The sequence below is a fragment of the Saccopteryx bilineata genome, chromosome 2 (genome assembly GCF_036850765.1).
Source record: "Saccopteryx bilineata isolate mSacBil1 chromosome 2, mSacBil1_pri_phased_curated, whole genome shotgun sequence".
NCBI lineage: Eukaryota > Metazoa > Chordata > Mammalia > Chiroptera > Emballonuridae > Saccopteryx > Saccopteryx bilineata.
Window position 1 is genome coordinate 58,463,142 of NC_089491.1, and position 12,551 is coordinate 58,475,692.

Here is a 12,551-nt window from a genome sequence, read left to right on the forward strand (position 1 = left end):
TCTGCTTTATATATTTAAGTGCTCCTATATTAGGTGTGTAGATATTTATAATGGTTATATCTTCCTGTTGGATTGCTCCCTTTATCATTATGTAGTGACCTTCTTTATCTCTAACTATAGTCCTTGTTTTAAAGTCCATTTTGTCTGATATAAGTATTGCTACTTATATATCAGCCAGCTTTCTTTTCATTTTCATTTGCGTGAAATATTTTTTTCCATCCTTTTATCTTCAGTTTATGTGCATCTTTTGATTTAAGATGTGTTTCTTGTAGACAGTATATGTATGGGTCCTATTTTATTATCCATGCAGCTACCCTATGTCTTTTGATCGAATCATTTAATCCATTTACATTTAAGGTTATTATTGATATGTAATTTTTTATTGCCATTTTATTCTTTAAAACTGTATTTCTCTTTTGCTATATTCTTTTTCTCCTTTGATCTGTTTACAACAGGTCCCGTAGCATTTCTTGCAGCCTTGGTTTGGTTGTAGTGAATTCCTTTAGTTTTTTTTGTCTGGAAAGCTTTTTATTTCTCTTTCAATTTTAAATGATAGTCTAGCTAGATAAAGTAGTCTTGGTTGTAGGCTTTTGTTCTGCATTACTTTGAATATTTCTTGCCATTCCTTTCTGGCCTCAAGTGTTTCTGTTGAAAAGTCGGAAGTCATCCTAATGGGGGCTTCTTTGTAGGTGATAGTCTTTTTTTCTCTAGCAGCTTTTAATATTTTCTCTTTATCACTTAGCTTTGGTATTTTAATTATGATGTGTCTTAGTGTTAATTTCTTTGGGTTTCTCTTTAATGGAGTTCTCTGTGCTTCTTGTACTTGTGAGATGTTTTCCTGCCTTAATTGAGGGAAGTTTTCAGTTATGATATGCTTGAATAACGTCTCTATCCCTTGTTCTTTCTATTCTTCTTCAGGAACCCCTATGATGCGGATGTTATTTCTCTTCATGTCACAGAGCTCTCTTAGAGTTTCCTCAGACTTTTTGAGTCTCTTTTCTTTTTTCTGCTCTGCTTTCGTACTTTTATTTATTGTGTCCTCTAGCTTGCGATTCGATTCTCCGCTTCACTCATCCTGCTTTTAATTCCTACCATTGTGTTCTTTATTTCAAATATTGTATTTGTCATTTCTGACTGATTCTTTTTTATTATTTCAATGTCCTTTTTTATATTTTCTATCTCTTTATTTAGGTGTTCGTAATGCCCATCTATTGTTCTAATATCTTTGAGCATCCTAACAATCATTATTTTAAACTCTGCATCTGGTAATTTGTTTATATCTGATTCATTCAGGTCCTTTTCTGGGGATTTCTCTTGGTTCATTTGTGATTCATTTTTTTGCCTTCACATTTTCTCTGTGTAAAGGAAGGCTTTGGCCACTGGAGTCCACTGGGTATGGCCTCTGTTCCCTAGGTATGGTCTGTCTGCAGGCACGCCACCCCCTCTTCTGTTGCTGCCTAGGGCTTTTGGGTTTGGGCATTGCCAGTGCCTGCCCACTGGTGCTGTTGCTGTGGTTTCCACCTCTCCTTCATGGGTGTGGCTGTGATCATGTGCTTGGGTGTACAAGCCTTGGTGGCCTTGGCCTTTGCCCTGCCCTGCCCCCATGGATGGCGTTATGCTCAGCCCTGAGGGCAGTGGTGAGCACATTTGCTCAGCTGCCGGTCTCTGCCTGTTTCCAGGCTTTTGCCCCACCCTTGTAGGAGGAGCCCGCTCGTGGAACATCTGCTAGCCTTGGCTCCACAGGCCAGGCAGGACTGCATGCCCACGCTCAGTAGTGGGACTCTGCCTGTTCTGGGATTTTGGCTCCACCACCTTGGGAGGAGCCAGCTCCCAAGTCAGGCCACAAGCCTTGGTTCTGCGGGCGGGGCAAGGTTGTGCTCCTGTGCCCTTGCTCAAGGGCTGGTCTCCACCCCTTCCGGGGTTCCCACCCTTCTCCTGCAGGCTGGATTACAGGCTGCCGGCAGCTGGGCTTGACTGGTTTTGCACGCCTACTCCTCCCCAGCCAGGCAAGACTGAGCTCACCCCTGAGCCCAGTGGCGGCTAGCCAGCTTCACCCCCACCGACAGAACTGCACCTTCATGTCCCGCCACCACCCACCCTCCAGCGAGCACTCAACCTTGTGGGGTGCAGGCGCTGCAGCTCAGATGCTAACACTCACTACTGTAGACCTGTAGACCTGAAAGCTCCCTCCTTCTAAGTGACTCTGCTCTGAGTGCCACAGGAGAGCTTGTCTGGTTGGCGTCCTGCTTCCCTTTGCTGGTATTGCTGTTTCTGGGGGAAATATTCACTTCAGATTTGGGGAGTGACTCATCCCAGGGGTTAGGGTGGCTGTCTCCCAAAATGATTCTCCCTGTGCCTCCTAGATTACACTCTCTTCCTGCTACTCTGGTACTCTACTCTCTCCCTGTCCCCCAGAGTACTGGGTGAGTGGTTGTGAGATTGGTGTTCTGTGTGGTCCCTTTAAGAAGAATCCTGGGTCTAAGAAATCAGACTCTTTCTCACAAACAGTATCCTGCCTTGTTTCCAGCTAAATACTGTCCATATGCCTCTTCTAGGCTCTGGGGCTGCAGGCTAGGGCTTTGTTCCTGGGGTTCAGGACCCTCCCCTCTCTGCTAAACTCACTTCCTGCCACGCGGGTCTCTCTCGGCTGCCGTTCACTCCAGGGAGCTAGGCAGCCCTCTCTGCGTTTCTGCTTTTCCTACCAGTCTCGGTGTGGCTTTTTCAGTGTTCATTGTTTGAAGAGTCCTCTTAGTTTAGTCCAAAGTTGGTTTTTCCAGATGATAGTTCTTAAAATTAGTTTGTAATCCACTTTGGTTCTGGGAGTTGGGTGTTGGTATGCCCACCTACTCCAGCGCCATCTTATCTTCCCGGATTTTCTTTTTTAATCCATTCTGCTACTGTCTTTTTATTGGCGAGTTCAATCTATTTACATTTAGTGTAATTATTGACACTTGAGGGTTTTCTATTGCCATTTTATATATTGCTTTCTGATAGCTCTGTATCTATTTGGTTCTTCTCTTTTGTTTCTCTATCATTTTTTTTTTTGGTAGTATTCCGTACTTCTTTCCTTTGTTTCTTTTATTTATTTTTTATTTTTTATTTTTTTACAGAGAAAGAGAGTGAGTCAGAGAGAGGGATAGACAGGGACAGACAGAGAGGAATGGAGAAAGATGAGAAGCATCAATCATTAGTTTTTCACAGCGCATTGCAACACCTTAGGTTTTCATTGATTGCTCTCCCATATGTGCCCTGATCATGGGCCTTCCACAGACCCATGCTGGAGCCAATGACCTTGGGTTCAAGCTGGTGGGATTTTGCTCAAACCAGAAGAGCTCGCGCTCAAGCTGGCGACCTCGGGGTCTCGAACCTGGGTCCTCTGCATCCCAGTCAGATTAATCTTGTTTTTGTTGTGATCTTGATGGAGCTTTTACTTGTAGTTTTGTTTTGTTTTGTTCTTTGTATCTGGTCAGATAACCCCCTTTTACTATTTCCTGGAAGTGCGGATTTTCTGGTGATAAATTCCCTCATCTCTATATCTGTGAATGTTTTTATTTCTCCTTTGTATTTGAAGGATAGCTTTGAAGGATATAGTATTCTTGGCTGGAAGTTTCTCTCTTTCAGAACTTTAAATATTGAGGTCCACTCTCTTCTGGTTTGTAGAGTTTCTGCTGAGAAGTCTGATGATAACCTAATGGGCTGTCCTTTATATGTTGTATTCTTTTTTCCCTGGATGCCTTGAGAAATTTTTCTTTGTCATTGGTTTGTGATAATATCATTATGTTGTGCCTTGGAGTAGGTTTGTTTGGGTTACGATAACTCAGTGTTCTGTTTGCTTCTTGAATTCGAGGCTCTATTTTTTCCCATAGGCTTGGGAAGTTCTCATCTATTCTTTGTTTGAATATGTTCTCCATTTCATTTTCTCTCTCTTCTCCTTCTGATAAACCCATTATTCTTATGTAGCTTTTTCTGATGAAGTCAGACATTTCCTCATTTCTCTCTCTTTTTTTTTTAATTCATGAGTCTCTCTCCTCTCTGTAGTTTCTCTAGTTGCCTGTCTTCTATGTCAATAATTCTCTCCTCTTTCTGGCCTGTTCTATTAGCTAAGCTTGTTACCTCATTTTTCAGTTCATGAATTGAGTTTCTCATCTCTGTTTAGTTCTATTTAAACTTTCAATTTCCTTGGTGATATATTCTTTTTGTTCATTGAATTGTTTTTTGAGCTCTCTAAATTGCCTTTCCATGTTTTCTTGTATTTCCCTGAGTAGTTTTAGAACTTCCATTTTTAATTTTCTGTCATTTAACTTCATGATTTTCAAGCATTTGAAAATTTTTTCTATATATTTTTCCTCATCTATCTGAGCTACATCTCTGTCTTTTGTATCCATGATATTTGATTTCTTTTTCCTTAACGGCATTTGAGAGTGGTATTGTTAATAACACTAATAAGATGATTTTTTTTAATTGAAAAAATACAGTGAAAAAATGAAAATTCTATTGTGCTAAGTAGAACAACAACTACATAGAATGGAGAGCCAGAGTTGGGGGAAATGACAAAGAGATAAAAAAACAAAGTAAAAAACACACAAAGTGCCACAAAAAAAATTTGAATCCAGAATAAAATAATTTGTTTGTAAATGATGATTGAATGAGAGAAAAAGTGAAAGAGAAAAGAAGAAAAAAGAGGTTAATGTTTTTGTAATGTAACCTTCATTAAAAAAAAAACAAAAATAGAAAATGTAACACTTATGGGTAATGAAGTTCAAAATGAAAAGGAAAGAATAAGACAGAAAGAGGATAAAATGACCAAAGTGAAAAAAAAAGATGAAAAATTGGGAAAAAGTGATAAAAAATGTAATTTTCTTCCTGATTTTGAGAGGTTATCTTTTCATTTTTTTTCTTTCCTTCTCTCTTCAGCAGGTGGCGCTATACCACAGGTTTTGCTCCTGTGGCACTCTTTGAGTAGAGATTTGCAATTGATGTGTCACTATGGCAATGACATAAGCTAGACCTCAGTCCCGTTGGTATGCAGGGCTTGTTCGGGTTTGCAGGCTTCGACAATAGGAGTCAATTTTCCTAGTGCCTCTCCCCACATCTCTCCTTCCTGAGCCAGCAGCCTGAGGACCCAGCTGTGAAGTTGCCCCATCCACTGTTTGCAGAGCAAGAGACTCTAAGAGCTGCCAAGTCCCCCTCCAGCCCCACTCAAAGCACAGTTCTGGTTAAGGCTTTGCCAACCAGAGCCACCAGTGTAAGCAGGCAGGGAAGGGAGCTGATTTCTTTTCAGGTGCCTTTCTAAGGGCCTCAGGGCATGTCTAATATGCCTCAGTGCTCCATGGGTCTAATATCCACAGGCTTTTCTCCCTTGTGCCCTGTTTGTAAGCCCACAGCCCAGCCTGCACAACTTCCACAGTGCTCCTCTGAGGTCTACTCCGTGGGAATGTGCTTTGTAACCTGAGTCAGCTGGCGGAGGCGCCCCACCCGGACAGGTCCAGGCCTAGGGATCCCAGCCCTTGCACACTTCCCATGGTGTTGCTTGAGGAGCCGGGACCACACAGAAACTCTGGCTACAGCTCATGCAGAGATCCACTGACAACAGTCTCTGGCCCAGACCCTTCGTCCACGAACGCGCATGCCCATGCCAGAGGAGCCAGGTCGAGCCACTCCCACACTGCCCCCGATCGCAGACTGGGTGTGAACAAAGCCCAAAACTGCTCTGATGCTGGCCTCTGTAGGCTACCCACTCGGCCACCTCTGCCAGAGTCTGCCGCTCATGCTAGTTCCACGTCCGCGATCTCAGGCTGGGCCACCAGCATGCTCTCACCTCGGCTTGATTGTCTGCCCTTGCCCAGCTTCTTCCCTCTCCCTAGCCCTCCTTTCCTCTCAGTTCCAAGTGAAAGCGGTCCTTCCTCAGGTCAGTGAGGAAAGCGGAATACTCCATTCTCCGTCTTATTTTCTTCAGAGTGGATTATATATTCATCTACCTTTTCGCCCAGTTGTACCTTTGTTTGATGTATGTGTATTTCAGATGCTCCTGAGATTGTTTTTCTGTCTCTAGTTGTTGAATTTGTTGAAATTTCAGGGGGAGATATCGGGAGCACCCCTCACGGTGCCATGTCTCTGATGTTACTCTATTTCATTCATTTAAAAAACATTGTTCAGAAAAAATATATACATAGACTTCAATACATTTTCAAAAGGTCTTTCACACATACCAAAAAAAGTTAAGAAACCCTGGTTTTGACCTTAAACCATGTAAATAATTAAATTTTAGCTAAATTCTCAATTACATTTTCTGTTTTTAGAAGTTTGCTGTGCATTTGTTCCTAAATCTATTTTTTCCTACCAAGAGAAAAAGTAATAAAGATTTAGACCTGCTTAGAGGACTTTGAATATATGTTTGATGAATTAAAAGTAAATAAATAAAATCTAAATATTATGAAGAAAAAGGAACATAATTGACCAAAACATTATTAAAGATTGGTATTAATAAGGCATTGGCTGCAATCATGGTAGCCAAACTATTTGAAAAGAAACTTATTAGAATTTGACTGAAAGGAAACTGTTTTATGTCCTTAGGACCATTTTGTTATATCAACTCTAGAAGACAGAATCTGAGAAGAAAAAGGTACAGAAAAAAAAATGAAAACTTCCCTGCTTGTAAGGTTAAATTTGAGGTAGTCATATAATTGCTTTGCTATAAATCAGGTACAGAAAACTTTCAAGTAACACTAATGATTTCTAGTTAAATTTCCCCTAATCACAATGACTTAGCCAATGGTGGGATTAAAATAATTTAACAACTGGTTCTCTACCCTAATGACAGTTTTAAGTATAAAAAAAGAAATATTGAAAGGTAGTTTATTATTTCATGCATTTAATACTGAAATAAGAACAATAAAAGAGGTACACAAAACTACATAAGAATTTTAAAATATTAATGAGAAAATATTAAATACCTGACAAAAATAATAAAACTGTTAACATATTTCCAATGACAGCTTGTCACCCCTGGTTGTTTGGCACTTTTTCTCTTTATGTTATATGTTTGTTTACTGAAGTAATAAACGTGAGAGAATTAAAATGTAGTATTTTGCCTGACCAGGCGGGATAGAGCATCGGACTGGGATGCAGAGGACCCAGGTTCAAGACCCCGAGGTCGCCAGCTTGAGCACGGGTTCATCTGTTTGAGCAAAAGCCCACCAGCTTGAACCCAAGGTTGCTGGCTCCAGCAAGGGGTTACTTGGTCTGCTGAAGGCCCACGGTCAAGGCACATATGAGAAAGCAATCAATGAACAACTAAGGTGTTGCAACGCGCAGTGAAAAACTAATGATTGATGTTTCTCATCTCTCTCCGTTCCTGTCTGTCCCTGTCTATCCTTCTCTCTGACTCACTCTCTGGCTCTGTAATAAATAAATAAATAAATAAATAAATAAATAAATAAATAAATAAAATGTAGTATTTCATCAAAGGTATAATGAGTTTTATGAAATGAATAAATAAATATTACAAGCATAGATCCATCAAATTTTTTTCACATATGGATGGAATGAACATTACTACGAGTGCTTAGAATACACTGTTGAGCAGGTGAACATTAAAAAACAGTAAGGAATGTAAATTTGTCATTTCCACATTGGGTGGCTGCCCAGGTGCCCACCTTAGAGACAACCCCGATTACAAGTGCCATTTTAACAACCAGTTTGCTGAACCCAACAATAAATTAGGTAATGGTTCTGCTGAACTGGTGCAAACCAGCTGAATCCTACCACTGGACTTAGCCAGTACAATGTTGATGACAAATGACAGAAACTAAATCAAACTAGTTGGCATAAAAAGAGGAATTTTGGACTTATGGTACTAGGACTTCCAGGGGCACATCTGGCTTTAAGCACATTGAACCTCAGGGTTTGATGATGTTTTGGGGATCCTCTTGCCTTGTCTTTTGATTCTGCTCTCCTTCTTAGCTTAGCTTATTCTCAGGCAAGTCCTCCTCAAATAGCCACCAACTTACACTATTCTTCCATTCTCTTACAACATAAAATGTTTTTCTTCTAGTTCTAACAAAAGTCTTAGACACCAATTGCCTGACTTGACCTATGTGATTTTTCTGAAAATATTTCCGCCAAGCCCAGTGATGATGTGGTACTCTTCCAGCTTGGTCTTTGTAATGGGCTCCCCGAAAGGGATGAGGTTTGTCCCTACTGAGCAACTTAGACTGAAAGTACAGGATTAGACTACAGGGAAAAATAGATGCTATTTTCAAAATAAGAGGAAAGCATGCCTGATAGGCAAAAACAACAGATACTTACTGTAGATAGTAACAATAAGACATCTATCCATATATCACTTTATAAAATATTTTTATATATGCTCTCTTACTTGGCCCTTACAAAGATTATGTGGGGTACATATTGTCATTTCTATTTTTAAAACAAATAAACAGGAATCACAAATATAGTAAGAGTCAAAACCAGAAGCCAGTCTTATAGTCTTATCTTTAGATTCTAGGAAGTTCTCATTTTCATTCACAGACTGTGTGTGTGTGTGTGCGCGCGCGCGCGTGCATGTGTTTTCTTTTTCATTATTCTGTTTGCAGGAGAGGATTCTGATCTCAAGGAGTATAGGACCATTTCTTCTGCATATCCTTGACCTCTCTAACTTTGCCTCCTCTAGATACATTATGACTTTTCCACCTAAGGCATTAGGTAGCTGTATGTTAGATTTGCATTAAGTTTCCAAACGCCTCCCTTGTTAATTTCCTCTGAAAATATACAACTCAATACACCAGGAATTTCCTAACAGTCAAATTATTTGATTCTCTTGTCCCTTTGCCTTGTAACTTGGGATCAAATTTAGTTTTGCCCTAAGGAACTTCTGACTCACATTTTGCCTTTTTTTTGTTCTCATCCTCCCTGTGTCTGGATTAATTTTCTAGAGTCATCCCACACCCTTTTGGTGTGTCTACTTTGGTAGGACTAGAGGACTTGAGTCTTTCTTCCTCAGAATAATCTTGACACTCTAGAACCCAGAGATGAAAAATGGTATCTAGAATTCTAAAACATTTCAAAACAAACTTTTATTCCATAGTGGGAGGTTAAATTCTTTGTTTTCCCCAAAGCTATGATTTTAGAACAAATATGATTTTGTTTTCATATAAAATTCTAAGAAAAAAATACACATGATACACATGCTCAATATCCTCTAAAGATATTCAAAAAGCCTATACCCAGTTCTGTTGAGAATTAGTCTTAATATTAAAGAAAACTACTATAAAATATATTTTAAATATAATTATATACCTCATGCTGTGTCATTGCTTGTCATTTACCAGTGTCTATTCTATTTAGTTTAAATTTCTATTTCTGACTTAACCTTATTATTAGTGTTGAAAATGCATCATATTTTCTTCTAGTATTGATATCTATGAGGATATTTTGTGTAAAAATTAATTGCCTCCTTTTTTCATGGCACATTATATTATAAATAGAGTTATTTTGAAAGTAAAATATAATCTGATTCACCAATTTGAAAGGTTTCTTCATTTCTGTGGCATAAAATTCCCTTCCATTATAGTCAGAATGTGGGGTGTTTATTTTTCAGATGTTTCTAATTTCTTATTTTCTATCTAAATTTATAAGAGTCATAGTATAAACAAGCTTAGAATCTGAGTTCACTGGGAAAAACTTTAAATGTTATCTGATATAGCATTTTAGCCAAAGCAGAAATGTACTCCTGGCATCTAAAACAGTGGTCCGCAACCTTTTTTGGGCTACAGACCAGTTTAATGTCAGAAAATATTTTCACAGACCGGTCTTTAGGGTGGGACGGATAAATGTATCATGTGACCAAGACAAGCGTCAAGAGTGAGTCTTAGACGGATGTAACAGAGAGAATCTGGTCTTTTTTTTTTAAATAAAACACCGTTCAGACTTAAATATAAATAAAACAGAAATAATGTAAGTTATTTATTCTTTCTCTGCGGACTGGTACTAAATGGCCCACAGACCAGTACTGGTCCGCGGCCCGGCCCAGTTGGGGACCACTGATCTAAAATACTGCTGAGGCCTGACCAGATGGTAGTGCAGTGGATAGAGCATCAGACTGGGATGCGAAGGACCCAGGTTCGAGACCCCGAGGTTGCCAGCTTGAGCGCGGGCTCATCTGGTTTGAGCAAGGCTCACCAGCTTGGACCCAAGGTTGCTGGCTCGACCAAAGGGTTACTCGGTCCTCTATAGCCCCATGGTCAAGGCATATATGAGAAAGCAATCAATGAACAACTAAGTTGTCGCAACGAAAAACTGATGATTGATGCTTCTCATCTCTCTCCGTTCCTGTCTGTCCCTATTTAACCCTCTCTCTGACTCTCTCTATGTCTCTGAAATAAATAGATAGATAGATAGATAGATAGATAGATAGATAGATAGATAGATAAATAAATAAATAAATAAAATAGTACTGAGAATACCTCTCCTACCTCCAATGAGCTCAGAGGAGGGAGCTTATACTTTACTTGGTGGCCTGTTTCAATTTTGTACAAGCATAGTCATAAGTGCCATCTTATGTTGAACTAATGTGAACTTTCTTGCTAGATGTATTTTTTTATTCTGTTTCTGGCAGATAAAAGATATGTTTTATTTCTCTTTATCATGAGATCTTTTCTGATATTTGAAGAGAATTGACATGCCTTATCTTTTCTTAGATAAATAAAATAAACAAAACTATCTGTTTTTTTATCTTTATTATGGCTGACACCTCTGGACGTGCATCACTTTGATCATCATACCCATAAAAAGGGGAAAAGGGCTGCTCAGAAAAGAGCACAGTGTTTCACTCTGACCAATGCCCAGTACAATGGGGCTACTGTGTCCAATACATTTATTAGCACAACCTAAGCATCAGGGGAACAAAGTGGGAAAGGATAGGAGAAAGGAAGCAAGAAAGGTAGAAAATGAAGGGGAGGGAGAAATGGAATACAGATGAACTGAAATCAGATCGGGGAGAAATAAATAAATTAAAAATATATGCCCTGAAGCTAAATCTAGGATCATAACTACCATCTGGAGACTAAGCTTTGGACTTTTGGCAAGGTTGGAGAGATTATATCAAGCCTCCTTCGTTAAGCCAGAGACCTTTGAAAATATAAATCCTCTCTGAAGCAAAAATATTCCCAGTTTAGACTCTCAGGTTTCCCCTAGATTAAATTAAACAAATGTGAGCTCACAAGCAACTATTGGCAAACATAGAAGAAGAGAAAAGCTGTGATGAGCAAAAACAACAAACAGATTTAGGCCCACCACCACCACCCAACTCGGATGTTGAAATTTTTAGATGCAGCTTGGTAGAGAATTCTAAATGGAAATTCTAAAGAAATAAGTCTTGGAATCCTAAAACAACCTGACCAAGGATTAAATCACTATCACAAATGGTCAGAGAAACTTTCAATGTGAACACAGATGAATTAATCAGCAATTTCTCTCTCTCATCCCTTCTTGTGAAAGCCACAAGAAGTGTGGAAAACAAAAATTCAAATTTTGGTAAAAGTAAGAGTGAAACTCCAAAATATTTGTAAACACTGCTGAGCCTCAGGATTCACATGGCAGTAAGTGGAGAGAAGGTAAGAGTGATATGGTAGGCAGAATCCTAAATCCATGCTCCCCTCCCCCTAAGATTTTCTGCCCTAATAACAAAGTATAAATACAATGAATTCAATGTCTCACCTGTTATTATATTACATTACATAACAAATAAGATTTTGCAGATGCAATTAAGAGGACTAATCAGTTGACTTGGAGTTAATCAAAAGGGAGATTATCTGATGGGCCTAGTCCAATCACATAAACCCTTTGAAAGCAGTTTTCTCTGGCAAGTAGCAGAAGTGAAAGTTAGATCTGAAACAGAAAGATTTGAGGTGTCTTTATTAGCTTTGAAGATGAAGGGTCCTATGAGTGGTAGGAGAGTGGCCTCTAGGAGCTGTAAGAGTGAATCACAGCTACCAGTTAGCAGGGAAATTGAGACCTCAGCCCTACACCTGCAAGGAAATTAATTCTCCCAACGATTGGAATGATCTTAGAAGTAATTTCTTTCCCAGGAATTCCAGATAAGACCCCAGTCCAGTCACTTGGTACCATGCAACCCTAATCAGAGAACTCAATGAAGCCTGACTAGATTTCTGACCTATAAAACTGTGAACTGATAAACAAGTATTGTTTGAAGCCATTATATTTGTGGTTACTTGTTATATAGCATTAGAAAACTAAGATAAGGGATATTACAGAAAAAAAACTATTTTTTTGTTAGTTCCTAAGGATGATAAGGCATATCTTGAGGTACAAAAAGTATCCCTAAGAGGCAGCAAATGGATTGGGAAACAGGTAAGTTGAATGTTATCAGATGGCCCCCATATGACTGACATAAGTAGAGGAGGTGGGCTGAAGAGTCTGTTAGTTTATACTTTCCAGTAGCCTAGTTCTTATAATATTGCTAAAAAAGGACTTTTTTGGGGTGCAGTATTTTTCTTTAGTGAGAACCGGGAAGGCAGAGAAACAGACTCCTG